This window comes from Antechinus flavipes, chromosome 2 (assembly GCF_016432865.1).
Source record: "Antechinus flavipes isolate AdamAnt ecotype Samford, QLD, Australia chromosome 2, AdamAnt_v2, whole genome shotgun sequence".
NCBI classification, from domain to species: domain Eukaryota; kingdom Metazoa; phylum Chordata; class Mammalia; order Dasyuromorphia; family Dasyuridae; genus Antechinus; species Antechinus flavipes.
Genome location: NC_067399.1, coordinates 177,638,532 through 177,653,554, shown reverse-complemented (window position 1 = coordinate 177,653,554; position 15,023 = coordinate 177,638,532). Strand labels below are relative to the sequence as shown.

The following is a 15,023-nucleotide window of genomic DNA, read 5'->3' as shown; positions in this document are numbered from 1 at the left end:
GAAATCAAGAAAATATAACATTTTGAAATCCCACATATATATGGTGGTTTCTTCCTTGAAATCAAACAAACAAACAAACAAACACTAATTGTTATATACCTCCAGGCTACCAGACATCATTTTTTAAGATAGTATATATTCACTCCTTAAGGCAGAAATAAATCTTTAAAAGTGGACTTTGTTTTGACTAAGATGATTCAAGGTATAACATCTACTCTAGATATATCACAAATTCTGAAAGAGATCTGCAAATAATCATAAATAAAACTCACTCTATATAATTAGCAGATTTTAAACTTTCATCCTCATTTTGTGCAAGGAATGTTTGAATTCCATTTACTCAGTAAGAATTTGACAATCATAGCAAGTCTCGAACAACTTTGATAAGAGGCAATGACCAGATGGTTCCAAAAAATAGCTTAAATGTAAAAATTAAAAAATATTACCAAGCCTTTTTTTTTTTTTTTTGGTACTTCTTTCACACAGCAAAGATCAATTTTACCTGTAAAAAATGTAATGCTGGAGAAACTGAGCAAGACAGAGATTAGAGAACAATTTAATAGTTTATCAAATAGGAAAGATTTACCGGGACCAAATGATCCATGTTTGGTCCCAGGGCTGAACGAGACTATTGTCTCAAAGAATCCAGTCCTGAATATCAGACAGCAAGACTCTTTTATAGGATAATAAGAACAATGATATAATGGGGGAGGTACCTGGATGGGGATGACCTAATAGGGGGAGGCATCTAGGATGACATAATAGAGGGAGGTACTGGAGAGGTTACAGATATTCTAATGATGTCTAAAATGAATAGATCTTTATCCTGTCAAACATTAAGAAGGGATGATTATAGCCTAAAGATATAAAACCTTTATCTCATCAAACATTAAGAGGGAAAGGTTATAATCTGAGGCTGAATAACTAAATGGGACAATTAGAGAAACTGGATCAGGACATTAAAAGGGAACTGTAGCACAACAATATATACATGTAAAGATTGATATGTTATAATATTATGACAAAAACCCTAATAATTTCATTGACAATCTCATAATTTTCATGAATGAAAGCCAAATAATTTTAGGTGAAATTTCCTCTTACTGTAGGCAAACCTGGAAGTTTCTAACTTTTTAAGTTTGAGGATTTTATCTTACAATACATGATCAGCCGAGCTAACAAAATAACACAACAATTTTCAAACACTTTTTTCAACAATAGCTTTCTATTTTTCAAAATATGTGCAAAGATAGTTTTCAACATTCACCTTTGCAAAACCTTGTGCTCCAATTTTTTCTCCCTCCTCTCTCTTCCCTCCTTCCTCCTCTAGACAGCAAGTAATACAATATAGATTAAATATGGGCAATTCTTCTAAACATATTTCCACATATAACATGTTGCACAAGACAAATCAAATCAAAAAGGAAAAAAAAATTAAAAAGAAAAAAAAAGCAAACAAACCACAACAAAAAAGGTGAAAATACCTCCTCTCTCTGGATGCAGATATTTTTTTTTTCCATCACAAGTCTATTGCAGTTGTCCTGAATCACCTCATTTTTTCAACGCCTTTTAACAGTACAATTCACAATTTAGTGACATTCAGATTATAAGAAAAATTGTTTTTCTCACAATGTAATCCAACATAACAGTTTATCAAATTTCAAAATATAGTTTTGATTATATTAAATTTAAAAATATTTCATCAATGTTATCCCTCTTTTCTCTTCTTACACTTTCAGTCCCCAAGCCTCCACACATATTCTGTTTATATTTTCTTCAAACTTCTTTATTCCTTAGGCAACACCTGGCTGTCTTATGAAGGCAAATACCTCTCATGACTTCAGAAAGTTTACAGTATGATTTGGAACAGGTGCCACCCATAAGTAAACATTTAAAAATTTCAGATCTATTGTTAAATCCTGTGAAAAGAAGAAAAAAACTATTTCAGAATCACAGCTGATTATCATATAGATGAAAAGCTATTATGCTGTGTTATGAATCATAATTCAACATGTTGAGACCTATTCTTAATATTTATTAATTTGTTTTTTTCATTAATATTTCAATAAATGACATAGTGTAATGTAATGGAGAGAACCTAGAATTGAAATACCAAGAATTAGAATACATCCCAGCATGCCTCCTTTTAGGTCTTGGTGAAAATTATCTCACTTCTTTGACCCTTAATTAATTTTCTATAAAATGATACTCATTATGTTTGGATTATATCTCACAAAACTGTTGTGACAATCAAATCAGAATATTGATTAGACTTGTCTTTGTTATAGCACAGGTATTATGTTTCTCTCCTACTCAATAAACTTCATTGGCTTCCTATCATCTCCAAGATAATTTTTTTTTCTTCTTTTTTACCTTCATTGTATTCTGAGGTATCTTTTCAACCTAATTACTTAGCTGATCCTTTCATTCCCTCAATAACCTAGCCAAACTAACTTTCCCTTTGTTTCTGCAAGCATAGAAGTCTATTTATCATTTGTTTTTGTGCTAAATATAAGCCTTATCTGGGTGAGACTTCTTCATTTTGATCTCTTAAAAGCTCAAATTTTCCTTCAAAAATAAGCTTATATTTTTACCACCTACATTCAATTTATCCTAATCCCTCAAAATTCTATTTCCCTCTCCAAATCCTAGTACATGGATCTATTTTGTATTTTACATATGCTTATATATGTCCTTACCGTTATCCCCAGTAGAGTGTAAGCTTCTAAGCGTGGACAGTTTCATTATTCCCTTTGTATTTCCAGTCCCTGTCAAGAATTAGGCATTTAATAAATGTTTTATGATGAATTGCCCTCTAAGGCACTATGTGATTGATAGTAGGCACATATGAATGAAAAAGTATTGTTCCCTATAGTCAGGAATATTACAATCTGGTTAGAGAGAAAAGCCATGGAGACAAATGATTGAAAACAAAATGTAAAGGGCAAAAAAGTTATCAGACTATGCATACTCTTTGATCCAGCAGTGCTACTACTGGGCTTATATCCCAAAAAGATACTAAAGAAGGGAAAGGGACCTGTATGTGCCAAAATGTTTGTGGCAGCCTTGTTTGTAGTGGCTAGAAACTGGAAAATGAATGGATGCACATCAATTGGAGAATGTTTGGGTAAATTGTGGTATATGAGCGTAATGGAATATTATTGTCCTGTAAAAAATGACCAGCAGGATAAATACAGAGAGACTTGGAGAGACTTACATGAACCGATGCTAAGTGAAATGAGCAGAACCAGGAGATCATTATGCACTTCAACAACGATACTGTATGAGGATGCATTCTGATGGAAATGGATTTCTTCGACAAAGAGATCTAACTCAGTTTCAATTGATCAAGGATGGACAGAAACAGCTACACCCAAAGAAAGGACACTGGGAAATGAATATAAACTATTTGCATTTTTGTTTTTCTTCCCGGGTTATTTTTACCTTCTGAATCCAATTCTTCCTGTGCAACAAGAGAACTGTTTGGTTCTGCACACATATATTGTATCTAGGATATACTGTGACATATTTAACATGTATAGGACTGCTTTCCATCTTGGAGGAGGGAGTGGAGGGAGGGAGGGGAAAAGTAGGAATAAAGTGAGTGCAAGGGATAATGTTGTAAAAGATTACCCTGGCATGGTTTCTGTCAATAAAAAGTTATAGTTATTAATAAAAATAAAAATAAAACAAAAAAGAATAGAAAATATACTCAATGAACAGGACAAAAGGAATGTAATTCATAACTAATAATAATAATTAAGTGTATATAATTAATACAAATATATTTTTCAAAGAACATTTTTGTATGTATTTAAAATAAATTTCATAAACATTGAAAAAAATGTAAAGGGTAGGAACTTTGGAGAAATATACTTAAGGTTCAGTATGATTGATTTAAAAAAGGTGTTAACTCAGTGGAATTGATAAGACAATGGTTATCTAGTTTAGCATGTGAGCTCTCTAGTTCAATATGATTGCCCTAGTGATAAAGTGATTGGTTTATATTCAGTATGCTGTAATGATGCAATTGCAATAGAACATATAAACTGGGACAAACTCAGCTAGAGATAGACTCAGAGAAAACAGAGGACTGGAGGCTGGAGCTCAAGCTCTCTGACTTAGAGAGACATTCTATCTTCATCAGCCTCATGGTGGCTCTCCTGCTTCCCCTACTGAGACCAAGACCCATTCCAGAGGGCCTCCAGAAAACTAGCCTGGGTCCCAGGCAAGGAAACAGACTGTGAAGGAGACAATAAAGACTTTTGGACTTTATCCCTGGCTATTCTTGTGGTGATTACTCTGCTGACATGAAGGCTGATCCCAAGACCTCCAGAAAGCTAACCAAAACATTACAACAAAATACAAGAAGATTTTGAAATTTAAACAAACATGCTGTTCTAAGAATTCATAAAAAGAAAATAAATCATTTTTAATTTGGCCAAGTCAAAGAACAGGGAAGCAAGATTTCTTAGAGAAGATAGGATCTGAGTTGAGCCATAAGGGATGAATAGGATTTCTATAAGTGAATAATGGGAGAGGGCAATCCAAGGTTGAGTCAAAATGTGCACAGGCCCATAAGAAACAAAAAACAACATGTGGTCATATATTTATTTGATAATGTAAAGGAATACAGGAAACAATTTTGGACTAGAATCAGTAGATCTAGGTTTGAATGCCACTTTTGATGTTTAAGAAGGTTTCTACCAACTCAATGACAGTGTATCCTTTCTCTAGCTTTATTCGTAGCCCCCATAAAAGCTACCTCTGCTTTAGAGAAGAGTGTTTGCCCTATTAATTAAACTGCCAGAATGGTGAGAGAGAATGTGAAGGATACAGAAGTTATGAAAGAGAAAATCAGGAGTTGAATCTTACTTCTGCTGTTTACTATCTGAGTGACCTTGAACAAGAAAATAGTAGTAATATGTTGGTAAGGAACATAAGATGCATTATCACAGTAGCTAGGTTCTCATTCTGGCCGCATCTAAAACTTATGAATTAAAAAAAAAAACTCATTTCACAGCTTTGTCAGGAGTCTAGGCTACTGTTCATAACTATAACACATCCACATTTTGCATAGTAATATACTAGTATTATGATATACATTTTACAGATAACAAATCCAAGATTTAGAGTGCTTAAGTAATTAACCAAGTGTAATAAACCATAAAAGACAGAGAAGGGGCATGCATTCAAGTGTTCTGACTCAGAATTTGTCCTTCCTTTTTCAAAGTAGGTCATCCTACATATTCCTCCTAAATTCTTCATCTTTTGACTATACTTAGGTTTCTAACACCTATGAATCATAGCTTACATTTCTCTAGCGTCTCTTTATACAAATCTTTTTTTATTATCTTCACAATATTGCTGGAAATTGATCAGTGTAATAAGAAACTGAAGCCTTGGAAAGATCATTGACTTTATCTAAATGTCATCTGGCTAGTTGCTGTAACCTCTTCATTTAGAAAGATAGTGAAAGAGCTGGTATTCAAGCTCTGGTCCTCTGATTCCAAAGCCAATGCTTACTCATGTTATCCCAGTTGGGTTTGGGTGGGTACACTGGCAAATATCACCTTATCCTCCTTAGGATAGATATAATATACTTGAAAGTATTTTCAGAAAACTTTCTTACTCACCTGTGATCACTTCCCAATCTTTATACTTACTGAATTTAAAATAAATTTTTAGATAGAGATTTCTCACTGTCAACAGTTGGATGGAACTTGGGAATTATAGGAAAAATGTTAAACTATCCTTTTAACAAAAGAAAGAACAAGATAGGAAAAATAAAACCACACCACATCACACTGAACTTACATTGGTTCAATTAATATCAGCATTTAAATACCTAAAGTAGAATGTAGTAACCATTTTCAAAGCCTAGAGTAGCCCTATATTTATTGGACTAGGAAATTGCCCAATTAAAATTTATTTTGCAAGTGATGAAATCTACAATGAAATTCTAAATAAGCCCATATTAAATTGTAAAGTATGGGCTAGCTCTCTGGAGGGCTTCAGAGTCAACCAGTGTCAGGATAAATCAAAGTTCTTGGCCTTTAGGGGGAGAAGTGAAGGAGGCAGACAAGCTGCCATGAGGCTTGCCAAAGATCTCTCCTGGATTCTGGTGGTGATTTGAGTCACCACCTTCTCTTCTCCTCATCCTGCCATTAAGTGTTTTGATTGTCTCTCTTTGCCCTCCAATCCTTGCCTATGATTATCTCACTGCCAAACATTCAGCAAGCACCAATAGTGAGGAGAGTCATTATCCAAATATATGCTAATAGAGCTATTATCTCACATCAAATAGGTAGCCTTAAGTGCTCTCTTGTCTGATTCAGAGTTTCAGCCCTCTACATCTCCCACTTTCTTTTGTTTTAGAACACAGGTGCTCAAGTCCTCCCTGACTTCTCAGGAAAGGGGGTGAAAACACCAAAAAAGGAGGTGATCACATGCCCCTTGACTTCTCAGGAAGGTAGATGAAAAACACCAAAGGGAAATGGGGAGTCAAGCCAGATATCATTAGCCGGTTTCTGGGCTGAAGGGTCTTATTAAAAACAGGTATGCACAAACCCATCAGCATGGGGGGTATTACACAAGCACATAGCAATAACGCAGAGGCTAGTAGTGATGACTCTCCCCACAGATGGCGCAGGTTCAATGTGGTGTAACAAACATGAATTGTATATACAAGTAATTTATAACAAACAATATGAATCAACATGGTATTGTAAAAGATTTCTAGAAGTCCTAGTAAATAACAATCACATATATGCCTCCTTCAGCAGTCAAGAGATAGCCCAAAATTAATCTATTGTCCATTACTTCATCAGGCAATCCAATGATCCCTGCAAGTTTTTGAAGTCCTGCAACAGTCTTTTTATGTGTTAGGGAATCCAATGATTCCTGCAGATTTTGAAGTTCTGCAACAGTCTTATCATTTCTCAGAGAATCCAATGATTCCTAAGGGTTTTCAAGTCTTATAACAGTCTCATTATGTCTCAGGAAATCCATGATTCCTGAGATTTTTCAAGTCCTACAACAATCTTATCATGTCTCAGGGAATCCAATGATTCTTGAATGTTTTCAAGTCCTACAACAATCTTATCATGTCTCAGAGAATCCAATGATTCCTGAGGGTTTTGAAGTCCTTCATCAGTTTCATTAACAATTTTTGATGTCCATGAGTCAATAGCCGTAACTGACAAACTCTTTCAGTAGTGGGCACAGTCAGTGATGGAACCCCCTGATGTTTCTTGGGTCTTCTTCATTTCAAGGGTCTGCTCTGTCTCTTTCCAATGGACAAGGAGAATACGACTCATTGGCACCCATCTGATTCCTTCTCCATCTGTAAAGATACAAGCAAAGTCTTTCCCCCAAGCAGTTAACCTATCTGATCCCTTCCATTCACTGCTTTCTGGGTCTTTCCATATCACCTGGCAATTATCTAAAGATAATGGAGCTGCTCGTACTGGACACTGCCCTTCTGGTGGGTTATAAAACCTGCCTGCCAAAACCAGTGCATCTTTGTCAAAAATCAAAAAGCTAATGAAAATAAAATTTATATACATCGGGGCTTCAGTTATTGTCTTGTTAATTGTCTAAGTTATAGATGATATAGAAAATGTTAATCATGCAGGTAAAACTTAAAACTTTAAAAGTATGTCAAGACTATATTGTTGTTGTTTGTTTGGTTTTTTCCAGAAAAGTCAGTTGTTAAACATTTGCCAGGATACTCCTACATAAAGCTCATAAGTCTCTGTTTTCCCCTATAAGAATGGCATGAAATATTTTATCAAAAGCTTCACTAAAATCTATGCAAACTATATTCAGATCATTTTCTTCATCTATTAGTTAAATAATTCTATCAAAAAAGTAAATGAGGTTACTCTGAGAGGATCTGTTGTTGATGAAGTCACACTAACTCTTTGTGATCACTGCTTCACATTTTAGATGATAATCAACAATTTCCTTAGAAAATTGCTTTGTAATTTTCCTAGTTATCAAATTAAAACTTACTGGCCTATCATTTTTGGATAGTTCTGTCTTATTTTTGAAAACCAGCATGTGTGTTTGTCATTAAAACTGGGGTACCTGTCCCACTTTCAACTATTTTTTCAAATATCATTGATATTATTTCATCTATCACAGTTGACAATTCTTTCAATGCCTGAGATTGTAGTTTATCTGAGCCAAATGACATAAATTTTGCAAAAGTTACTCAACGTTCTCTATTTCCTTAATTATCTTGATATCAACTTGCTACTAGTCATTTTTGTCCTGTAAGTTCTAATGCAAAAAAACCCCACTTTTACTGGCAGGAAAAAATGAAATCAAAATTAAAGTTTTCTCTTCTTTCTCTCTATAGTCAATTATTTCACTTATCTAAAGGAAAATTGTTGTCTCTTTTTTTTTCTACTCAGTTTCCCCTAGGTGTATTTGTTAAAGCACACTAAAGTTCTGCCTTTTTCTAACTTCCTGTTTTAGGAATATTTAGAAATACATATTCCTCTAGTCTGAAAATCTGAATGAAGAAAATTGTATCAATGTTTTCTGAAATGGGAAGGAAAAATAATGGTCTGAGCAAAATCTCTCTCCTTCTACCCTTATCAAAGAACTAGCCATTTTCTTTAGTTGGGCAAAAAGTTCATGGGATAAGGCATTCCACTGGATTTAGTTTTTTATCTCTCTTCCTCTAAGCTTTTGTCTTTCTCTTATCTAAATCCCATGATATTAATATAGGTATCTACATTTCTGTATCTATCTATATGCATGTATATGTATCTACCTATCTATATATGTGTGTGTATACATATGAAATATATGTATGTATATATATGTGTGTGTGTGTGTGTGTGTGTATACAAATATATATACACACACATGAAATAGTATATATTTTACATACACACACACATTGCCTCGGGAAACTATTTTAAAAATTTAACATCTCAGTAATGAGGGTCTAAGTCTTTCTACCCCCTTCAGAAGAAATATTACAATAAGATCCCAGAAGTCACCAAAGGACCACTGAAGGTAAGAATAGGGGTATGAACATGATTAAGTTGGGAAGCAGCTGTGCTATGACAGTTTGACTTGAAGGGATCAAAGTCCTTTTCAATAAAAGGTAGGGAGCTCTATTTGTACAGTCATCAGCAGAAAGGCCAATTACCAAAATTGAGAGCCTAGAGTAATCATATTATAGTTTTCCCCTAGAAATCTTTACTACCAGGGCTTTTTGTCATATTAGGTCCTCTGCCTGGTGAATTGTGGAATCATTTCCTTTTCTCTAATTCTCTGCTCATGTGATTTTGTTTATATGATTTGATATAGGAATCCTGGAATCTTCAAGGTCCAAGATTCTCCTTTCTTCAGGAAGATTAAAATGATCTCTCCTAAATAAATTTCTTCTAGCACTCTTTTTAGTTCTCTCATAATGTCACAGAAAAGTATAGTTTCAGCATTAGAAGGGACTTCAGTGGCCAACTAGTCCAAACATGTCTGAAAATATATTTTCTCTACAGCAAAACAATCCTTTGCTTAATTTAATATCAGTGTTGATAATTAGTAGTATCCAACTCTTCATGACTTCATTTGGCATTTTTCTTGGCACTAAAGTAATTTGCCATTTCCTTCTTTAACTCATCTTACAGATAAGGAAACTTAGGCAGTGTTAAGTAATAAGCTCAGGGTCACATATTAGTAAATGTCTTGAGTCTTCCTGACTTCCACACTGTCACTTTATTCACCTAGCTACCCCCTCCATCTAGCTGCTGCCCCCTATTATGGATGGTGTTTCTAAAGAACTACTGGGAAAATCCCACTCCCTCTAGACCTCAGGTTTTTTCATTAGGATATCATAGGATGAAAGCTCACCACAGAACCTTAAAGACCATCTAGTCCATCCTCTTCATAATACACTTCTACAAATTGAAATCCATCCCAAGGAAGTGACTTATTCTGAAGTCACACAAGGCCATGCAAATGCCATAAATATAATGTGTTGTTTGACTAGATGACCTTAGGGGTACCATTCTTCTTTAACATTTCAGAAATCTATGAATCTCATTTTCTTAGTCGGGAATTCTATTTAGTTAAGGAAGTTTTCAGGAAGGAAATGGGGCTTCTGGGGAGTTTTTGAAGAAAGGGAGGAAAGTTATTCTAAGATCACAGTCATAATAGCAGAGTTCTTTAAGGATTTGCAAAGTACTTTATTGTTTGGAAAAATCTAGGAGATAGTGATAGTCTCAAGGAGTCCTGAGCCTGTCTTCTTTGATTCCTTCATCTTAAGGTTAGGAACGGTATCTTTTACAGCAAGGTTGAGCAAAAGCACAACTCCCCACTTTGAACTCTACCCAGGGACACAATCCAAAGCGACAAACACCAGAAACTTCTTTGCATCTTTGGGCATTATGTACTGGATCACCTCTTGGGAGAAGATTATCTCCTGCAAGAAGAAAACAACCTTTAAATGGAGAATCAGTCTCAATCTAGCAAACCAGACTGAAAACATCAGCCTCAATGATGCTGAAAGGGAAACTCTTTAGACCCCCAACTTCTGCCTCTAATATCCAATCTCTTTACCAAAATCCTCAGTTTAACTGAATCCCATGTTAGAAAATAGTGAAATAATTTCTTTTTATCTTTTTTGTATTATTATTATAGCTTTTTTATTTATAAGATACATGCATAGATAATTTTTCAGCATTGACAGTTGCAAATCCTTTTGTTCCAACTTTTTCCCTTCTTCCCTCCACCTCTTCCCCCAGATGACAGGTTGACTAATACATGTTAAATATGTTAAAGAATAAGTTAAATACAATATATGTATACATGTCCAAACAGTTATTTTGCTGTTTAAAAAGAGTCGGACTTTGAAATAGTGTACAATTAGCCTGTGAAGGAAATCAAAAATGCAGGTGGACAAAAATAGAGAGATTGGGAATTCTATGTAGTGGTTCATAGTCATCTCCCAGAGTTCTTTCCCTGGGTGTAGCTGGTTCAGTTCATTACTGCTCTATTAGAACTGATTTGACTCATCTCATCATTGGAGAGGGCCACGTCCATCAGAACTGATCATCACATAGTATTGTTGTTGAAGTATATAATGATCTTCTGGTCCTGCTCATTTCACTCAGCATCAGTCATGCAAGTCTCTCCAGGCCTTTCTGAAATCATTCTGCTGTTCATCTCTTACAGAACAATAATATTCCATAATATTCATATACCACAATTTATTCAGCCATTCTCCAATTGATGGGCATCCAATAGTGAAATAATTTCAAGTTTATGCAATTTTTTCTTAATTAATCAATCCACAAATATTTATTGTCTGCCATGTAGTAGACCTTATCCTAGAGAAATAAAGGGAGAAATAAAACATACCCTGTTCTTAAATAGTTTCCATTCTCAGAATGTACAGGAGGTGGGAGAACAATATCTAACTACATATATATGTAACTATATACAAGCTATATGTAAATTAAATGTAAGCAATCTGAAGGATAGAGTTGTAACTAAGGATCTCAATAAAGACCCCATGTGGAAGTTTTGTACTTGAGTTGAGATCTGAAGAAAGCAAAAATTTTAAGATATCATAGGTGAAGAAGGAACACATTATATATATATATATATATATATATATATATTATATATATATATATATATATATGTGAAAGCCTATGCAAAATTAAGGAGATGGGAAATGGCATACCATGTATGAAGAACAAGCAGCACAGTTTGACAGGATTATAGAATCCATGAAAGGAGTAATGTTTTAATAAGGCAATAAAAGCAAATCAATCAGGCTAAGATGACAGGAAAAGATAATGACAAATGTTGGAGGGGATGCAGGAAAACTGAGACACTGATGCATTGTTGGTGGAACTGTGAAAGTTTCCAACCATTCTGGAGAACAATTTGGAACTATGCTCAAAAAGTTATCAAATTGTACATACTCTTTGATCCAGCAGTGTTTCTACTGGGCCTATATCCCAAAGAGATCTTAAAGGAGGGAAAGGGACCCACTTTTGCAAAAATTTTTGTGGCAGCCCTTTTGTAGTGGCTAGAAACTGGAAACTGAGTGGATGCCCATCAATTGGAGAATGGCTGGGTAAATTGTGGTATATGAATGTTATGGAATATTAGTGTTCTGTAAGGAATGACCAGCAGGAAGAATACAGAGAGGCTTGGAGAAATTTACATGAACTGATGCTGAGTGAAATGAACACAACCAGGAGATCATTATACACTTCAACAATGATAATGTATGAGGATGTATTCTGATGGAAGTGGATTTCTTCGACAAAGAGAAGATTCAATTCAGTTCAATGATGGATAGAATCAACTACACCCAGAGAAGGAACACTGGGAAATGAATGTGGACTACTTGAATTTTTGTTTTTCTTCACAGGTTATTTTTACCTTCAGAATCCAATTTTTCTTGTGCAACAAGAGAACTGTATGGATCCGCACACACATACTGTATCTAGGATATACTTTAGCATGTTTTAACATGTATAAGACTGTCTGTCATCTAGGGGAAGTTATGGAGAGAGGGAAGGGAAAAGTTGGAATAGAAGTGAGTGCAAATTTCTCATGCATATGTTCTATCAATAAAATGCTATAATTTTTTTAAAAAGTAAATTAATCAAAATGTAATTTTACAAATGATACTTCCTATCCTTGTGACTGTTCCTCAAACCTTAATTTTCTCATCTTTATGCAGCAATAGGGAAAAAACTAGGTGTCACAATGAATAGGGCACTGGTCTTGGGATCAGGAAGACTTGATTTCCTGAATTCAATTCTGGCCTCAGACACTTACTAGTTGTGTGACCCAGAGCAAGTCACTTAACTCTATTTGTCTCCGTTTCCTCATCTGTAAAGTGAGCTGGCAAACAAATCCAGATTTTTTAGATGTTTTCCCTGCTTTAATTCTTATGAAAGCCCAGCAGGGACCAATGTTCAAATACATGGTTATGTGTTCTTAAGTAAGTCTCTTAACTTCTTTGGCCCTCAGTTTCCTTATCTGTAAAATATGGAAATTAGAGCAGATGACCTTTAAGTTTTCTTCTGCTTCTAAATCCATGCTTCTATTATCCAATAAAATTTTCTGAGCCTCAAGTTCAATGATAACCATATGCTTTATTATATTTTAATCTTCTTTGTTAAATATTTCACAATTATATCTTAGTCTGGTTTAAGCCATACTCCAGAATGTTGTTATCTATATATAGCCTATGGTCCATGTTTGACACCTCTCATGTGATAAATAGAATGATGATCCTGGAATCAGGAAGATCTGATTTTATATCCTGTCTCTGACATTTACCAGTTATATGATCCTGGAAAAGACTCTCTCCCAATTTCCTTCTCCTCTCTCACTCTCCCCTTTCCTCTTCCTCTCCTCCCTTTTCCTCTCTCTCTCTCTCTCTCTCTCTCTCTCTCTCTCTCTCTCTCTCTCTTCTCTCTCTCTTCTCTCTACATACATATATCTTTGTGTATATGTCTGTATAAATATAGATATAGATATAGATATATACATATTCATGTATGTCATATTTTGGACTAATTGGAAAAATATGACATTAACTATACAAACTGCTTAATTTGTTATTGTTAGCATAATTGTTATTGTAAATAATAAAAAACCATGATGATAAAATAGTCCTACCTTCATCATCACCATTCTTAAGCTTTGCATTCTCTATATGCCCTTCAACTTCAGTTATATCTTCCTTTGTAGCTTCATTCTGACTCTCTAAGGAAGCCTGGGCTTGGAAAAACAGGAAGAGAAAAGCAAAGAGAAAGCAAAAGATTCTCATGATCATTAACTTGGTGGCTTCAGGAGTCCCACAAGCTGCTACTTTTTACGAACTATACTTGGACTTTCTAATTTATAGGAGATAGCCTATTATTACAGGTCACATGAGACAGTTGGTCGGCTACATATGATTTATTAGTTTCTCTTTGTTGTTATCCAGTCCCCAGGTTTTATATTCCCTTATTCCTTTTGTTTGCCAACAGCTGACTCAGGCTCAATCCTACTCTGCACCTGCTTACTTTTCTTTTAACTTGAAAGCAATCTAGGAAAAGAGATAAAGAAAGCCTATTTTAGGCCTCAGAATTACAGCTGTAAAATCCAATTTCATCAGTTTATTTGATCCCTCCACTTCTGATCTTTGATTTCTCCTCCATTATTTCACATTGCTTCACAGTTCCAGATGAGTCACCTGAGACATGAAGATCTGCTTGCAGAAATTTATGGAGATATTGAAAGGCCTCACAAAACTCAGTAAAGGACTTGTTCCCTCTCCCTTGGGATTTGTTCTAGGAGAGAGGCAAGGAATAGTTATCAGATACACAGACCTGTGCACCCCTTCTTTCTATGGGTTTCTGTGATTCCAAAGGAGTTAGAAATTAAGCTTGCTTTTGGAGTCAAATTCCCTTTACTTATCCAAGTACTCCACCTTGAAGAGTCTTCTTTACTCTATTCCTGTAATACTTACAAGTGTTTAGCTAATAGAAGAGTGATCTATCTGTCTCTGAAAGTCACTTTAGCTATGAATGTAGGAGAGAGAAAATAGTGACAGTGAAATGGTATGTATCTGTTGGATAATGAAAGACTGGCACATTTTCTGAGCCACTTTTGCCCTTGTTGCTCCAACTGCTCTAACAAGGTCCACTGGGATTATACTCCAAGAAATGTTCATTGGTTTCTAACCTTTCATCCTTTTCTCTCCTCATTCTCCTTAACTATTCAGAGGATTCTACTGCAACACCTTTGTTCTTATCCACAGTTACACCATCCTGGTTTAGTCTATTATCCCCTGGCTTCTTACAAAAGCCTCCTAGTTGGTCTCCCTGACTTCAGCCTTTCCCCTCTCCATTCTGTCCTTCACATGGTAGTCAAATTAATACTGCAAATATATATGACTAACACTTTCATTCCCTTCCTCAGAAAGTTCCAGTGCCTTTTCTTGTCCCTAAGAGAAAATAAAAATTTCTTTGTTTTAATGTTCATCA

General features: G+C 35.0%; 1 long non-coding RNA gene across 1 annotated transcript; it reads right to left on the bottom strand.

Annotated features, from left to right (window-relative positions):
* Positions 1–10,184: 10,184 nt before the first annotated feature.
* LOC127548538 (uncharacterized) lies at positions 10,185–13,931 on the bottom strand. Its single transcript, XR_007950420.1, has 2 exons — positions 13,672–13,931; positions 10,185–10,444 (listed from the first exon to the last, which is right to left on the bottom strand). It is a non-coding gene; the product is annotated as an uncharacterized LOC127548538 (long non-coding RNA).
* Positions 13,932–15,023: the final 1,092 nt, after the last annotated feature.